This window comes from Apis cerana, linkage group LG1 (genome assembly GCF_029169275.1).
Source record: "Apis cerana isolate GH-2021 linkage group LG1, AcerK_1.0, whole genome shotgun sequence".
Lineage (NCBI taxonomy): Eukaryota > Metazoa > Arthropoda > Insecta > Hymenoptera > Apidae > Apis > Apis cerana.
Window position 1 is genome coordinate 3244096 of NC_083852.1, and position 15880 is coordinate 3259975.

A 15880-nucleotide genomic window follows, 5' to 3' on the forward strand; every position below is an offset into this window, starting at 1 on the left:
AATTTATATAAAATTATTTATATTCGAAGGGGTAAATATCGTCAAAGATAAAAAAAAAAATGAATAATTTCTTTCATGCAAAATTTTTCCTCGCATCTCAAAATATTCTTATTAATCGAATATAATATCTAGTGGCAAAATTTTATATCAATCAGTTGGACATTACATAATAAAAAGAAAGGAAATATTAAAAGAATCATCAAGTAAGATACAAGTTTTTCCAAGATAGAACAAAAAATTTCAATGGTACGTCGCGTACATCTATCATTTTTACGTTCCTAATAAATAATCCCATTCAATTATAAATCGATAAAGAAGATAATTATTCTACTCACCAAAAATTTATTACAACGATATGTATATATTATATCCCACTCGCGGACGAAAAAAAAGAGGATACGCGCGAAGCAAGTGTCGCGGGATATACGACGCTCGAACCGACGACGATAAAATGGCAGACAGAGAGTTAAAGACGCGTTACGCCGTCAATGCGCGAGTCAATTCGATTCGAAACACGACCGTACGATTCAACGTGTACGCGAAGACTAAGGAAACGCGGCGAGTAAACTGCGTTCTGACAAATAGCAACGTCCTTGGAAATGGATGTTACTATCGGTACAAGCGAAATCACAACAATTATAAATCTACGGAGTCGTCCTTCTTCCGTGTGTATCGAAGATGCCGGATTGTGTATAACAGGCGTTCGAGGTTCTAGGCCTCGGAATTCGAGCAAAAACGCTGACCCAGGATCATTTCTGAGGGAAATAAAACGTAAGTAAAACGTATGTTTCTTTTGTTTTCTTTTTTTTTTTTTTTCCTCCTTCTTTTTTCTTCTCTCGTGGTTTTTGTTCAAACCACACCTGTTTTCAATATTTTAAAGGAAATTATGAATATCGATGAAATTGAAAATATTTCTTTGTTATCGCGAATATATATATATATATAGAAAATTTATTTTTTTTGTTTTTTTTTTCGTTTTTTTTTCTTTTTTTTAGTGGAATAACGTTATGATAATATTATTGGACGTTTTAATTGAACGGTTACTTGGTAAAACGTACAATACAATCTTTTAAATTTCGTTCGTACAATTTTTACGTTGGATAAGAGATTTTTAAAAACGGTTTAACGAAAGATAAATGTATGGAAAATGGTAAAATAATTTTCTCAATAACGAAAACAAATAAATAATGTTATCGAAGGAACTTCGCTTCATAAATTTCAAATATTTTTTAATAATAAAATTACCAATCCTTTCCACTCTTGATTTTATTTCATTCATTCTTTTTCTACGACAAAAAAAAATACCATGAAAATTGCAACCATTTTAATGCAACCTTCTCTCTTTACCTGTGTACAACGAATAAACCATCGACGAACAAAAAATTAAAAAAAGAGAGAGAGAGGAGAGAAGAGAAAAATAACAGACTAACGAAATTAAATTATTCACGACTATTTATTTCATGTAACCAACGGTAACCAGACTGAGTTTTTCATAAAATTACCGAGCATTTAAAAAAAATAATTGAAATAAATATTCTCTCCATTGTACAGAGCAATGAAATATCTGCTCCAACGAGCAATTGTCACAATGAATATCAACGTATATACATATGTTTACGTATATCATAAAAATGAGCAAATATAAGTTGATATATCCATCTCATTCGTTAATCAAAATCATAAATCTCGCAAAATTATCTTCCATAAACCATATCCGTCACTATAAAATAAAATCATCGATCGAAACGTACAAACCAGTGGTTTCTTACTTATCCTATTACCATTACACGCCCCCTTTTCAACGTTTAATTACATCGACGGGAGAATATAAGTGGGCGAGAGAAGGACGCGCGAAATTCCCTAGGATTAATTCCCTAGCGCGGTGGCGGGAATTTCAATAATAGCGGACGGGCACCGAGAGTGAATTTAACGCTTCATTTATTTTCGAAACAACGTGCACGCATTATATTATCGCGTATATGATATAACGTTCGTCCTGTTCGTTGTTGTCGTCAGCTTTATAAAAAAGGGAAAAAAAACATTTCCAGCAGCATTTGAAATTGCCATAACGAATGGTACAGTTGTTAACGATAGCTTTATCCTCGCCTCTGTAAGCCTGTAATTACGTCGAAACGCGGCTGTTTTCTGCCAACCGGTAGGCAACCGCTGAAATTCTATCTCGTCCTCCTTTTATTTATCTATTTATTTCTTCCTTTTTTTCTTTTTCTTTGATTTTTTTTTTTTTTTGGTACTTTTTTCCCGTCTTCTTCTTCTTTCTCTTCCTTTTCCTCTTTTTCAGAGGATGCAGTACGCGGTTGTGAGCTCGCGTCCAGGAAAAAAGTCGGCGTGTAACTTGAATTCGGTTTGAATGAAATTATAATCGAAGCTACTTCATCATGGGATGAAATCAAGACTGGTTAAAATAAATTCTTGCCGAAAGATTTTTTTATTTAAGTTTTAATTATAATATTTCGCTAAAATTAGAACGGATAAATACTAATTCAATTATGATTTATTCACTCGCCTTTCTTCGAACGTAAAAGAAACGAAAAGAAGATCAATTTTACACAGCACGTGTTCCTTCAATTATACAAAAAAAGAAAAAGAAAGAAAGGAGAAAACACGTTCATACATTCATGGACTGGGATGGACGAACGATGCGGAAGAATTTTCGCAAAGGGTTCGGCAAAAACAGGGTAGTAGTCTTCAACCGTTCGAGCCGAAGAAAAAATAAGGGGATTTCGCGCCTTAAACCGATATTCCATTCGAGGAAACCGCGGCCGAGTTAAAAAGGCGGTCTCCTCTTCCTTCGAGCGACTTCTCGATTTTGAATTCAGAAGTCGAGGGAGGAAGGAAACGATGGAAATTTCTCCAGGTTTGCCGAAGAATCGGTTTTTTCCCCCCAACTTTCTTTCCTATACACTTTCTATTTACACAGCTAAAATATATTATCGTGGGATATCTTTTCACGTGTTACATTCAGAAATATAAAAAAGAAATTTAGATACATCGTGATCGAATCGTGATCGTGAAATTAACACGAGTTCTACTTTTCAACGTATCGTTCCGTGCTACTTTTCCCCTTTTTTAGATGCGTCTCAAAAGAATCATTCGTTACGTAACAGGGAAGCGCCCTCCCACGCACTCACCGAGAAACTACAATTTCCTTTTCCCTCCCTCACCCCATTCACAAAGGTTTCACGGTAAGAGGAGCAAAAGTCGAGAATGAAATCATATTTTGTAACCGGAGGACGGAGAGGAAAGTTGAGCCCAGACGGCGAGGCGGAAAACGGCGGAGGCTTGGTATAACAGGCTAAAATTCGCGAAACTCGCATTTCCTCCGCTCTAAAATATCCTCCTCTCCTTCGAAACAAACAAAAGAATACAAAGCAGCGGAACAAACAAGATACCCCAACGATATTAATTCGTCGATATCGCGGCAATTTGTCCAAAAAACCGTCTCTCCATAGAAAAGAAGAAGCAAATGAGAAAGAGGAAACAAGTTTCCTTCCTCCCCCTCATCGCATTTTTGCTTTCCAGAAGAGAAGGGGAACTTATTACACAAAAGCAAGCTGGCAAAAGGCGAAGATTAAATTGGTTTTGGGCCGCGACGAAAGTTTCATCCGCGTTTAACGAAAGGATCCTTTATTACCATCGTCTAGGCCTCGCATCCCCCCATTCTCACACGCGTCTCCCTCCCCTCCTCCCTATTTATTCCGCGCGGAATTTATATTAGGTCGGGCGTCGGGTGAATATGGCTGTAATTGCACGCGAGCGTTTCTTCGAATGGAGCACGCGTTAAACCCTTTCGCGGGCGTGTAATTACAGCACGTAATCCCGCGCATACTTTCGATGGAAGAATCCTGGAAGGATGGAATAATCTTTTCTTTTTCTTTTTGAATGAATCAGCGGATGATTCTACAACTCCTGTAGAGTGGCAATAATAAAAGGGTTTCGTTAAGATAACTCGAATAGGCTTCGACAGATAATAATTCGACGTACTTTTTTCGAAAATAATGAATTGGTGAATCCCCTCTCGAACTTGTCGAGACAACTCGAGCAACTTTCGATAACCTGGAAATAATTTACGATTTCCGGATCCCCGATTTGAACGGAGATATACCAGTCACTTCACGCCCTCGAAAACAACGATTCGTCCCTCTAACCCCTTCTCCTCTCAGTGTGCATTTTCTTCGAAAAGCAAGGAATTGGAAAAGCTAAAAGACAGTCGGAGTTCATTCGATCCAGGGAATACTCAAAATCAACACGAGATTTCTTCTTGGGCGTCGATTCATCCTTTAAAAATTTCGAGCGAATGCGACACCTACTTCGAATCTAATATCGAAAGAAAGAAAAACAAATCGAATCGTTACGAAAAAACTACAGACTCTCCTCCTGTAGACAGACGTTGCTGCGAATAATATTACGGTTGTTTGCCCATTAGCGACCAGTTCTGAGCAGATCTTTCTGTGGTGTGGGTAAAAGGTGAGCCGGTTAACGGGCGGGGAACCGATATCCCCGGCGAGATACAACGGCGAGTAATAATGAACGCAACGTATGGAACGCGGCGTTTCGCTTGCGCAAATACGAGTAACGCATTCGGTTGTATACCAATTAATTTGTCAGGTATGCAAACGCGCCACGGTATGAAACTGCTTGTCATCGGTGATCATCGATCAAATCGAACGGAGGGAGAGAGAGAGAGAGGAGGACCACCCCGATCGCATTATTCGCCGGTGGCTGATGGATACGAGGAGAGAACGTTTTGGAAATTCTGCGATACGTGCGCCTGTACCTTTCGATCTGTGATTAAACAGCTGCGCCGCTACTAGGGGAGAGATAATTCCGCCTTGGAACTGACGGATCGTTTAAATATTATTATTTAATATTATTATTATCTTCGATCGAATTTTTTCATCTCCTTCTAAATACATTCTTTATCAACTTGTTGCCGTCGGTTTGTTTCGAAAAGTTTCGTTACAACTTTTAGAAATTTTATAGGGAAATTGGCGATAAGAACGCGGTAAGCTGTTACTGCATCATGCCTATGAAACTTTTCGAAACTTCATTACCGAGGGGGGGAAGTATCTTTAAAGCCTCCACTGCGCCGAGTAAATTTTATTATAACCCTCCAAACACAGGAGAGCATTGTTACGAATGCAACTAACCAGCTTGGAAAACTTTTGATATCGACGCAAAAATTATTCCAACCGACGAATGAATATTCCTCGGAAGATAGCTTCTTCCCGTTAAACTATCTGGAATTTTCCCCCCTCCTTTTCACAACGATTTCTTCGAAAATTTAATCCTTATAACAAGTTTGGAGAAAAGATAGCGGAAACGCGACGAATAATTAACCGAATTAATTTCGATCAATTCGATCAGGCATTATATAAAATTTCCTCGACGACAAATTATTTTCACCCCGTTTCGGGGGCTGAAAATCGCGGCGGCCATTCCATTATCTTGCAATTATCCCTCATCAATCCGTTTCATCGACATTCATACGTATAACCGTGGCTCTCGCCATGTTTAATCACGCGTCATTTCGTGCATTAAGTAAATAGGATTACCGTCTAACGCCCGCTATATTCTATTTCAGGCTTACCACAATCTAGGAACATCGATGAACGGTCAACAATATCGCGTATTGAGCCAAGACGAGAGTCACTGATTTTTTTTTCTGTTCGTTTTTATCGCTGCCAATTATTAAAACAATCCGATTATAATTACGATCGTAGAAAAATATTAATTCTTACGGATAGATTTCAAAATTGTCCGAGAATCTCAGATAACAGATTTTCTATAGAACTTCGATAAAATTTAACGTAACATTTTCATCCACGTTTATCGTTATTACACAGAGGGAATCGTTCTCCCCTGTCTACTCTTCTTTTCTCCTTTTATCCTTTCTCCTCCTCCATTTCGCTTCCTCTAAACATTTTCGCGTTTAACGAACGGAGGGGAGGAAGAGAGAGAAGTAAAACGGGGATCTTATTTGTAAAAGCTTAACGATAGATCGCCGTTCCGTGAACAGAGCGAAAGGTAATTTACATTCGATCCAGGAAATCGCGGATGTCTATTGGCTAAAGGGCCAGCCCCGCGAGGAATACTATCGACTATCCGGCCTCTACACCGGATATCCGACACCTGCATAATTCTGCTTTCGTTCTTATTACCCACCTTCCCCTTTTTCCATCCACCTCTTCCCTCTTGGAGAACAGAATCTTTCTCACCCCCTTCCTCCTCTTCTCTGATTTCCATTCCGTTCATCGTCTCCGACTATTCTCCCCGTTGAACTTCTTCTCCCATTTTTTCTTCGCTTTCTCTCTCTTCCAGAAAAAGGAAAAAGATAAAAAGATGATTCGACGTGAGATCAAATATTACGTTAACGATATAAATTCGAGACATTTAAAGGAAAGGAAAAAGCAAACCCTCCAATAATTGGATAAAAAGAAGAATAATATCTCCTTCGTTCTTTCTTTCTTTCTTCCCATTTTTTCTCCTCCTCCAAGATCTCCTCCAGTTCTTCCTCCGTCCGTCGATTCAGAGACATTCGTTGTTGCGATTCGTAGCGTATATATAAGAGATTCCGAGAAAGGGTTCCGAGTTGCATGCAATTAAACTTTCAATCCCTTCTTGTCTTAATTTACTCGAGAGAAGGCTGCTCGGTATCGGCCCATTCTCCTCGAGGAGGAGGAAGTGAAGGAGGAGGACACACCTCTATTCAAATGTTTTCGTTCCCCCCTCGCTTCCATTTTCCCTCGTGGAACCGCCTCCCATCCAGTCGAATTTTATTCAAAGCTCTTTCTTATCCAGGTGTGCGTATCCTCCAGCTCCCTTTATTCGCGCGGACGGATTTTAAATTATTCCTTTTTCGTATCTTTGTTCTATGGGAATTTGAAATTATTTTCGGAAATAAAGGAATCGGTTGACGAAAATTGACCAATAGTTCATCATCGAATTGGCCATCGTTCGAACCGTTTCGTTAGGAAGTAAAAAGGAAAAGCCTCGTAAAAATTTGACGTGGCTCAACATGGAGAGACAAAGTTCATTAAATTGATCGATTTTTCTCTTCGTTCCTTCCACCGCATCGTTCGGTGAATATTAAAAGAATGACTCAACATCGAGGAACGCTTTTTCTTTCGCGCTATTCGAAACCGTTTTGCGATATTAATAAAGAATCGTAAAAGGGGTCACCTTTGCGCAAGGCCTCTTCTTTCTACGAGGGCAAAAGAATGGTTGCGCACATCTAATTAAAAGAGCCGTTATTATACGGCGAAGACAGGTAATGGAAGCCGGTGTGCACAACTGGCCGTGTGCTTCCTGTTCCTCCCCCTTTGCGGCGTAAATCGTGTGCCCTCCCCCGATCCAACCCCTTGGCGACCCACTTTCTTAATTGTTCCTCCCCTATTAAAATACACTCTAATTAATATCCATTGTGCCCCCATATTTATTGCTTCGGGACCCGTTACGCATTGAACGTTGCTTGGTCGATCCATCGTTTCCTTCGTGGCCGAGAGTGGGATGTAATTAAAAAAGAAGATTTATCGCAGAGTACTTTTGGACCAGGTTTAAGGGAATTTCGGCTTTTCTTAATTATTTTTCTTCCATATGGTTGAGAGAATATTGAACATCGAAATCAGAAAAATGGAATGACTTTTAAATAATTCTCCTCGGTAACGATATTTCATCCCGTCGCAATTTTCGATGCAATGAAATACACCGGGGATATATTATTAACAACTTATAGTATCGTAGATTTGTTTGTCTTTTGTCAATGCGATATCGTTACAGAGCAAACAGTGAATAATAACCGATTTAAATATCGCGAAAATAATACACTTGTACTCGAGTACCATTACTGCAATGAACACGATCCATCAAATATTTATGAATCTCTTCGTTGCATATGTACACTCGTTATGCAAATAACAATATATGCATATACGCTGAAAACGTGAAAATTGATTTTCGCTAAATGGCTCGTTCCCTTTCTTTTTTCGCGATATTGCTTGAAAATGAAGCCTCGGCCATCGCTATTAAGATCGTCCACAAATCTGAATACCCGAATCGAAAGGAAATTGAGCCTTCCTTCCCATTGCTAAATTCAAAACCTCGACCTCAGACTTTTCCGAATCGAAAGCCAACATATACGTATACGCAAAGTCCGAAAGGCGGGATATATCACGTAAGAAGGAAGTCCCTGGATGCTTGGGATCGCAGATTAGAAGATTCCGAGTGGAACGACTGGAAATCGGTTTGCGGATTCGTCGAGCTTCCGCTCGGTTCTCCGCGGCATGTGGCAGGCGGCGGTCTGAAACCTATGCAAACCCGTTCGAAACTATGTAAACCAATGCTAATCCGCCGATAAAACCCTCACCGACGGGCCAACTCTCCCCCTCCGTTGTTGCAACGCCCCTCCGCACCCACACACGCGTCCACGCGTGCACGTGCACAACGGCGTGTCACGGGATGCACCGCAATGCAGCGCCGGCTCTGCCCCCGATCTGACGTATTCTCCGCTAATCCTCGGACCCCGACGGTAACTCTATTAGATTCCTGCGAAAGGTTTATCCCTCCTGCTCGGATCACTGCCTCGGCTAATACATCAGCGCCATCGCGCGACACGTGCCATCGTTAATTGCCCGCACCGTTGTGGAAACACTTCCTTTCGACTCGTGCACGATATCAATTTACGCGCTCTTGCTTTTTCTGGTTATCGATTCCGAGGATTGGACTCGGTGAAACATCGATCTGGTTGAAAATCGGAAATTTGGATTTTTCTGCTGAAACTCTGGAGAAATTCTAGAGGATCGATAACAGAGGTACGTGTGTGGTAGGAGGGAGGAACTTAGCTCGCCACTTAGCCGGGTTTTAACGGTCATTGCGTAAGAAGTTCGGGAAGGTCTTAAGGTTTAAACGTTTCCTTCGTTAATGTTTCAACCGAAACGGTCATAACTTTCGCGCGTTCCTGCGTTCCCATTGCGGAGATAAAGTCACCGAAAATATTTGTCCGTTTCAACCGCCCTCCTCTCCCCGCCCCGCGCCGCCTCTAAATCTTAATGGCGTCGTTACGTAACGGCAACAGCGCCGCCGAAAAACTTTCGGCCGTTTAATTAAAAGAGATTGCGACATCGAGATTCACGGGTTGTTTAATAAAACTTTGATTGCGCTGGATATTAAGAAGTTTATTTTTGGCCATATTCCCCACTCCGGATTTACTCGTTCCGATTATCCAGGGATCTCTCCTCTTCCCGCTAATAATTCCACAGTTTCTCGCGAAATTTTAATCCAGTTATAGGACGGGATTGGGAATCGTGGAATCGATTCGCGGTTGCAATTTCATTCGTTCGAAACTGCTTCGCCAGTGCAAGTACAACGCGATATGTACAAACCGTATACCGACGTCTTTCATATACATCTCGAATACGGACGAATCTCACGTTTTTATCGCCGAACGAAAGGGAGAAAGATATCGAATAAACTTCCAAGATTCGATACCCGTGTCCGCTTTATTTTCCAAAAGCAAATCCGACCGAATTATAAACGCGAGACGAGCGATTAAACCACGGTATCCGGTATCCAAGGAGAGGCGAGCCGAGAACTGAGAGGGGGGAGGAGAGGGGGGAAAAAAATCGATAATACGATACGTAAATTCTTCGGCGTCGAGGCGATCGCATATACCAGACGTTCGCCACGTATCAATTCCTTTACAGTTTCAAAGGCATTCGCGCTTCGTCTTTTTTTCTCTCCTTTCTTTCTTCTCCTTTCTTTTTTCCTCTCTTTTTTTCTTCTCCCTCCCCTCCTCTATTTTTATGACGCGTTCAAAGCAGTCGTCGAGAGGATACGAGAACGGTACAAAGCTTTTTCTCTCATTCCACGGCCAGCCATTGGAATTTAATAAAACACTCTCTCTCTCTCTCTCTCTCGTTTGGCGTGCACGTACGCGAGACAAAACGTTTGTTCCTGGAAGCGCGTTAAAGATCGCGATCGAAGGATGTTCGATCTTGATAAATTTTCACGGTGCGAATTATCATGCCTCGTCGAGAAGAGACGGTATCTTTTAATAAGACGACGGAAGCCTCGATGATCTTAACGAAGATCGATGTGATCCTAGAATTTGTATTCGATTCGAAGGTATAAATATGAAAAAGAAGGATGTTGCGCGCCGGAGAAGAAGTTACGTAAATTTTTTTACATTTGCAACTATTTTGCATTCGCGTAACGAAAAATTAGCGTTCCAATGAAAGAGGCCGGTGTGTCCCATTGTGAGGTTAACCGGCATTTAACCAGTCGGCTTGAAAGCGAAAGATTCTCGGAATAGGAAATCCAGCGAACGTAAAATCGCTCGTTCGACGAGTTAAAGACGTGCCGGTTTAATGGATGGTTAAAACATGTTTCGGTTTATGCCACGAGGATACGTGAACGTCGTTACGTTCGTCGTTATCCTTGCAAGGATTATAGCCTTTAAAAGTTACTACCGCGAACGTACGTGGATGTATCCGTGTGTACAAACAGTTACACGAACGATATCGTAAAACAACTTCCTCCGGTAAGTTTTAAAAATGAATATGATAATAAAGATAGATCGTTACATAATATCAATTTTTCATATAAAGACACCACCGCTACTAAATCACGTATACTCGTGATGGATGCAATAATAAATCGGAACGTGGAAATTATTCCATTCATATCGCAATTAAAATATAATCAAAAATATATCATTCCATTTTCGAAAATCACTCTCAACGAGAATATCTGCAATATGGCATATATACTTGACCTGTAACTTAATATATACAATTACACTTGTTTTTGTAATTTTCCACATAAAGGTGCACAAAATTTATCGCAATGGTCACGATAAATTTACGTAAATACTCTTTCCAGCCACTGTATATTACTCTATTCACGTGTTCCTTAACCTATACTTCGATTACTATTCTCGAACTATTCTCGGGAAAGAAACGAACTTTCATCGATATCAAGTCTTAAAAAAGGAACGACATCTTTTTAATTCGTGCAATTTTTACATACATGCATGTATACACCATACACTCGACTACGATTTCACAAATATCAATCTCTAATGGCCGACACTGTTTCGATTCCCGGCGTGTCGAGCACCGTGAACGTAGACGATATTCCTATTCCTAGCGAGGCAGTTGGCAGCACTGGAATCCATTTTTCAACGCGGAACGGATATAACGCCGGCGGAGAGGGACAGCGATAGAGAGAGGGAGGAAAAGTGAAATGGGCGCGGAACAATGGGCGTCAAGTAAAAATTCAAAATTAATGCGCCTCTTCTTTTTTTCAATTGGTCGTGCGTTTCGCGCCGCCAACTGGCCGTGAATCACACTTTCCAGAGCGGAAAACTACGCTCCGCGTAACGATTACAACGGCTCGTTCAAATTTTCGACTCGTTCGCGCTTTTCAATGGGGGGAGGGGGGCGGCCTTTTTCTTTCGAACCTCGTCGAGTTCGCGACGAGGCCATTTTTCGGATCGTTCGTGAATGGAAACGTGATTCCTGTTCCCTTTGTCCGTCGAAAAAATTTACTTACGTGTGTGGAATGGATCGGACGACGGGAAAAGGCGATCTTTTCCCCTTTTTTTCGTTCGGAAGAGGGAGAAGAACGTTTCTAATTTTTGATAATTTAATTTTACTCGGATTGAAATTTTCCAAAAGTTCCGGCAAATTTCCCTCCAGAAAGAAAACTCGACCGTCCAATTTAACGCAAACGAGACGATTTTCGAATCGTCGGACGAATGGAAACGAATGATTTCTATTCTTCGCGTGTTCAGAATTTTCATTTGCTTAAGCGCAGAATGGATTGGAACCGAGTGGAAGTGGTCTTGAATTTTTCGCTCGAAAAATTTGTAAATATCGAAATTTACGATTTCGGATTTTCGACCGTTCCGAATTCGTGACCAGATCTATTCCAATATAATTTTTCGTCATTTCTCTTCTTTTTTTTATTTACTTACGTGTGTGTGAATCGAAAAATGAAGCGGGACCATGATGTACTTACCTGAAATAAAAAAGAAGAAAGATTGGTCGAAGAATAAAAATATGGAGAGAGCGATATATGATCGATTATTAAGTAAATAAATAGAAAGAACATTATTGGATGTAATCAAAAGAATTCGAATCTGCAACAGCATCGTAACGCTCTAATCTCTGAATAGATCTCTTGCGAGACGCATATGAGCATAATTGGTCTCGTCTTAACAGTTGATTGAGGATATTGAAGCGAAACCTAATTGCTACTAAGCCTAATTAACTGATTCTAAACCGAGTAATGCTGGAAAGCTGATTGCTTCCGAGGCACGATGATGTTTCGTGATGACTAAGATTTAATACCTCGTCTATCGATTAAGCTAGTTTAATCATATATGCACGTATATACGAATACTAATAAAAAGCAGTTATTTCTTTTTTTTTAATCGCGAAAATTATTTCTTCCAAAGAGATTCTTCGTCCTTGTCACGAAGAAGAAAATTTATGAAAAAATTTAAAAAGAGTTACGATTTGCGTTAAATATTTTTATATGTCGTAAAAAGATTCGTTGCGCGAAGAATTAGATATTTTTTCTGGTTCGCAACGTAAAAGAAAAGCACAACCGAAGCAATAACTTTTTGTTACCCTTATCTGAACAGGTCAAACAGATGTTGTGCACAATACCTTGGTCGAGAGGGTAAATAATAAAAAAAAAGATATTATTTTATCATCGCGAAAGGGAAAATGAAAGAAATTTTTAATACTGAGTTGGTGGAAGAAACGTTATTGTTAAACAAAAAAAAAATTAAAAAAAAGTATTTTCGAATATTTCATATTTATATATATGAAAGTGTTATACTACTTCAAATGTAAATTAATTTCTATACGTTTCGTTTATTAATCATATAGAACAATTCATTTCAACTTCGTAAATATTAGTTTGAATATCAATTATTTAATTCGTATACATGATCGGTTATTAAATGCACGGATTATGCCGAAATAAATTATTAATTAATCGTTTTAATCGTTGTTTTAAACCGTTGTTTCAATATTTTCTCATTTAAAACGAAGACATATAAAAAAAAAAATTATTTCGCAATTTGAACAAACGTTTCATCAAAATTATTAAATTCACTTTGAAAGTTGTATAACCTCTTCCAGCTTTCTAGCTATATTAAAAATTTCAAATATAATCTAATAACCTCGGTCTAACGACAATTTGCCCAATCACGTTTCTGAACGTAAAACAATAATTTTTCAACGGAGTCTCAACACATTTCCTCCCCACTTTTTCTATTTCAATTCCATCGATACCACGATAATCAAAAATCTCCCCAAACTCCATTCTTCCTCCATCGTTTCCTTTCTCCCCATTAATCACATTACTAAAAAATGTATCACCAATTTCCCTTCCCGATAATTTGCACAAACTTTCTCCCTCAAACTTCTTCTATTTCCTTTTTTCTCAAATCCCTCCGTTTAAAGGAACAAAAATTCCAAATATATCACTAATCGCCTCCCTCTCGGTCCAATAATTTACACGACGTTCCCAGACATCGAAAGCAACGACTTTACCCCCAGGAGCTCAAGTTTCTCCCCCCGTATAATCCATCCTGGCGGTATCTGCAACAGCAGCAGCAGCAGCAACAACAACAAGAACGCGAAGAGAGAGAGAGGACCAACCCTAAGGTACGATTGCGAGACAACGAGCAGAGGTGGTTGTTTGTAAGTTGGTACGCCAGTAATAGAGGACGAGTTCGAATTGTACCGACCAACTAAACAGATATATCTGGGGCGGTGTTGATGTCTGCGGAGTTTCCACCGGTGGCAGCCAGCCTCAATCTGATAAACGCGTACGAGGATTAATTAATTAATTAAGACCCGTTTGAACTGACACCGGTATCTTAAACACGCCGGCTGGAAAGCCGGGATGCGCCAAGTTTTCACAATTAAGAACGATTTTACGCTGCGTGAAATGTTTAACGAAACTTGGGCCACCCGTTTGAGAGGTTTAGTGGATTGCTGGGCAAATATTTGGAGTATTGTAGTGATGTATTGAAGCGGAGGGGGACCTCCAAGTGTTTGGAATTTAAATCTAAGAAACGAGAATTCAAGTTTTAAATTAAAAACTCGAACCGAGGTAAGAACAGAAAAGGGGTTTCGAACGAGGATTGGATTTTCTTTTGAACCACTTTTACTGTAAAAATATTCTGGATACAGGATTCCAGTGATTGGAAAGGTGAGGTTCGAGCAAAGATTGGAGTAGATCTTGGTTAAGTTAGGGTAAAATTATTGGTTTTGCGATATTCATTGAATATCGATGCTGTTCGTTTTGATCGAGGATTCCTGCACGTCTGCAGGTTATTGTTGCAGGACACACACGGAAGATCTATATAATAATCGTTTTCAATTCCCCCGATTCCCCTTGACTTTCCTAAAGCCAATAGCTATAGAAGGAAGACAAGCAACGGATATTGCCTCGCAGTTTGGCAATTTCCCAACAACGGTTCCTCGATTTTCAACCATTCGGATTTGCTCCTTTTTTTCCCCCCCTCTTCAACTTTCATTTCCTCTCTTTTTGATTATCTATCTCTCTCTCTCTTTCTCCGTCCGTTACGAGAAAGGAAAATAAAATTATACGAATTCAATTCGTCGCGTATTGTAACGATATTATAATTTTAACGCTATGACGATCCACGATGCGATACTAGCGCCGCTCGATCGTTAACTACCACTATGTGCTTCACTTCTTCTCAAATATAAACGAGTCGATGATATATTTTTGCGAATAGTAAACGTTTGCTTAATCATCGACGACACGTGTTAGGAAATTTTGCAAATGGAAACAAAGTAAAGATCGTAAGAATAATATAATACGTTAATAAAATTCCAAAATCACATCCGTGATACTCTCTAAAGGATCTTCTTCGCAAAAAGAGCAAACCAAGTCCCCCATTCTTCGCGTGTTTCACCCCCACGAAGGACCCATTACGCCTAGGCGTCGCGCAATATTATCTAAATGGATTCGTTCAAGATCATCCCCCTCCTCCACCCTCTTGTTACAGGATTTCGCCTTGTAACGTTCGATCACGTCGACGTTTCTAATTATTAAAAAACCTTTGTCGAGCGCAATTTAATGAATTAAATGAGCTGTCACGAAAGAGTATTTCCAAGCATCGGACGGAGCCCTTCTCGTGCATCATCGCGTGCCTCCCCAACAGAGGGGGAGTGGAAGGAGGAGGGGATGGCGCCCATCCACGTTCGGTTGATTGAAACCTGAATAGACAGGTAAATTAAGATTGGAGGAACGGAGGAAACGCATACCTGCCGTTGACAACCGACCTTTTCATCGTGCGCGGGCGAAAAATCACGTTTTTTCACCCTTGTTGCGTTTTTTTAATCGTACGATTAACCGGCCACGATTCTGCCCGTGTCTCGTAATTGATCGATCGATGCGAAATTTGTAAATGGGGGGAGAGAACGGGAAACGGGGTGATAGTGTTTTTCACGGGATATTCGACTAATCTAAAAAAAAAAAAAAAAATGGTTTGACAAATTGTTGTGCCGTTGTGCTCGAACGCGATTTATTCGCGGAACAATTTATTCGCGGAAAGTCAAATTTGACAACTGATTAATTGACTTTTTCTCACGAAAAAAAAACCTGGATAATGCGAAAAAATTCGAAAAATCTCTAACGCCTGGAGAAATTTCAATCTTCTTCTCTAATTCTCGCACAAAATTTGCGAAAAGAAATCGACGAGGGGGAAGAGAGAGAGAGATCGAAAATAACGATATTCGATATAACACGCGTCGTACTCCCCATTTAATCCGCGCTTAATAGGCGACGTAATAAAATATTAATTTTCCGTCGA

General features: G+C 39.9%; 1 protein-coding gene across 31 annotated transcripts in view; it reads right to left on the reverse strand.

Annotated features, from left to right (window-relative positions):
- Positions 1–15880, reverse strand: part of LOC107994778 (CUGBP Elav-like family member 2) — a 383891-nt gene that overhangs the window by 211074 nt on the left and 156937 nt on the right. The window contains exon 1 of one of the 31 annotated variants that reach the window (XM_062085653.1): positions 336–773. The exons of 29 other annotated variants lie outside the window; for them this stretch is intronic. The gene's annotated coding sequence lies outside the window, so the exon portion shown is untranslated. Of the gene's footprint in view, positions 1–335; positions 774–15880 lie in introns of those variants that run through there. One more of the 31 variants, XM_062085658.1, reaches the window with a different exon arrangement.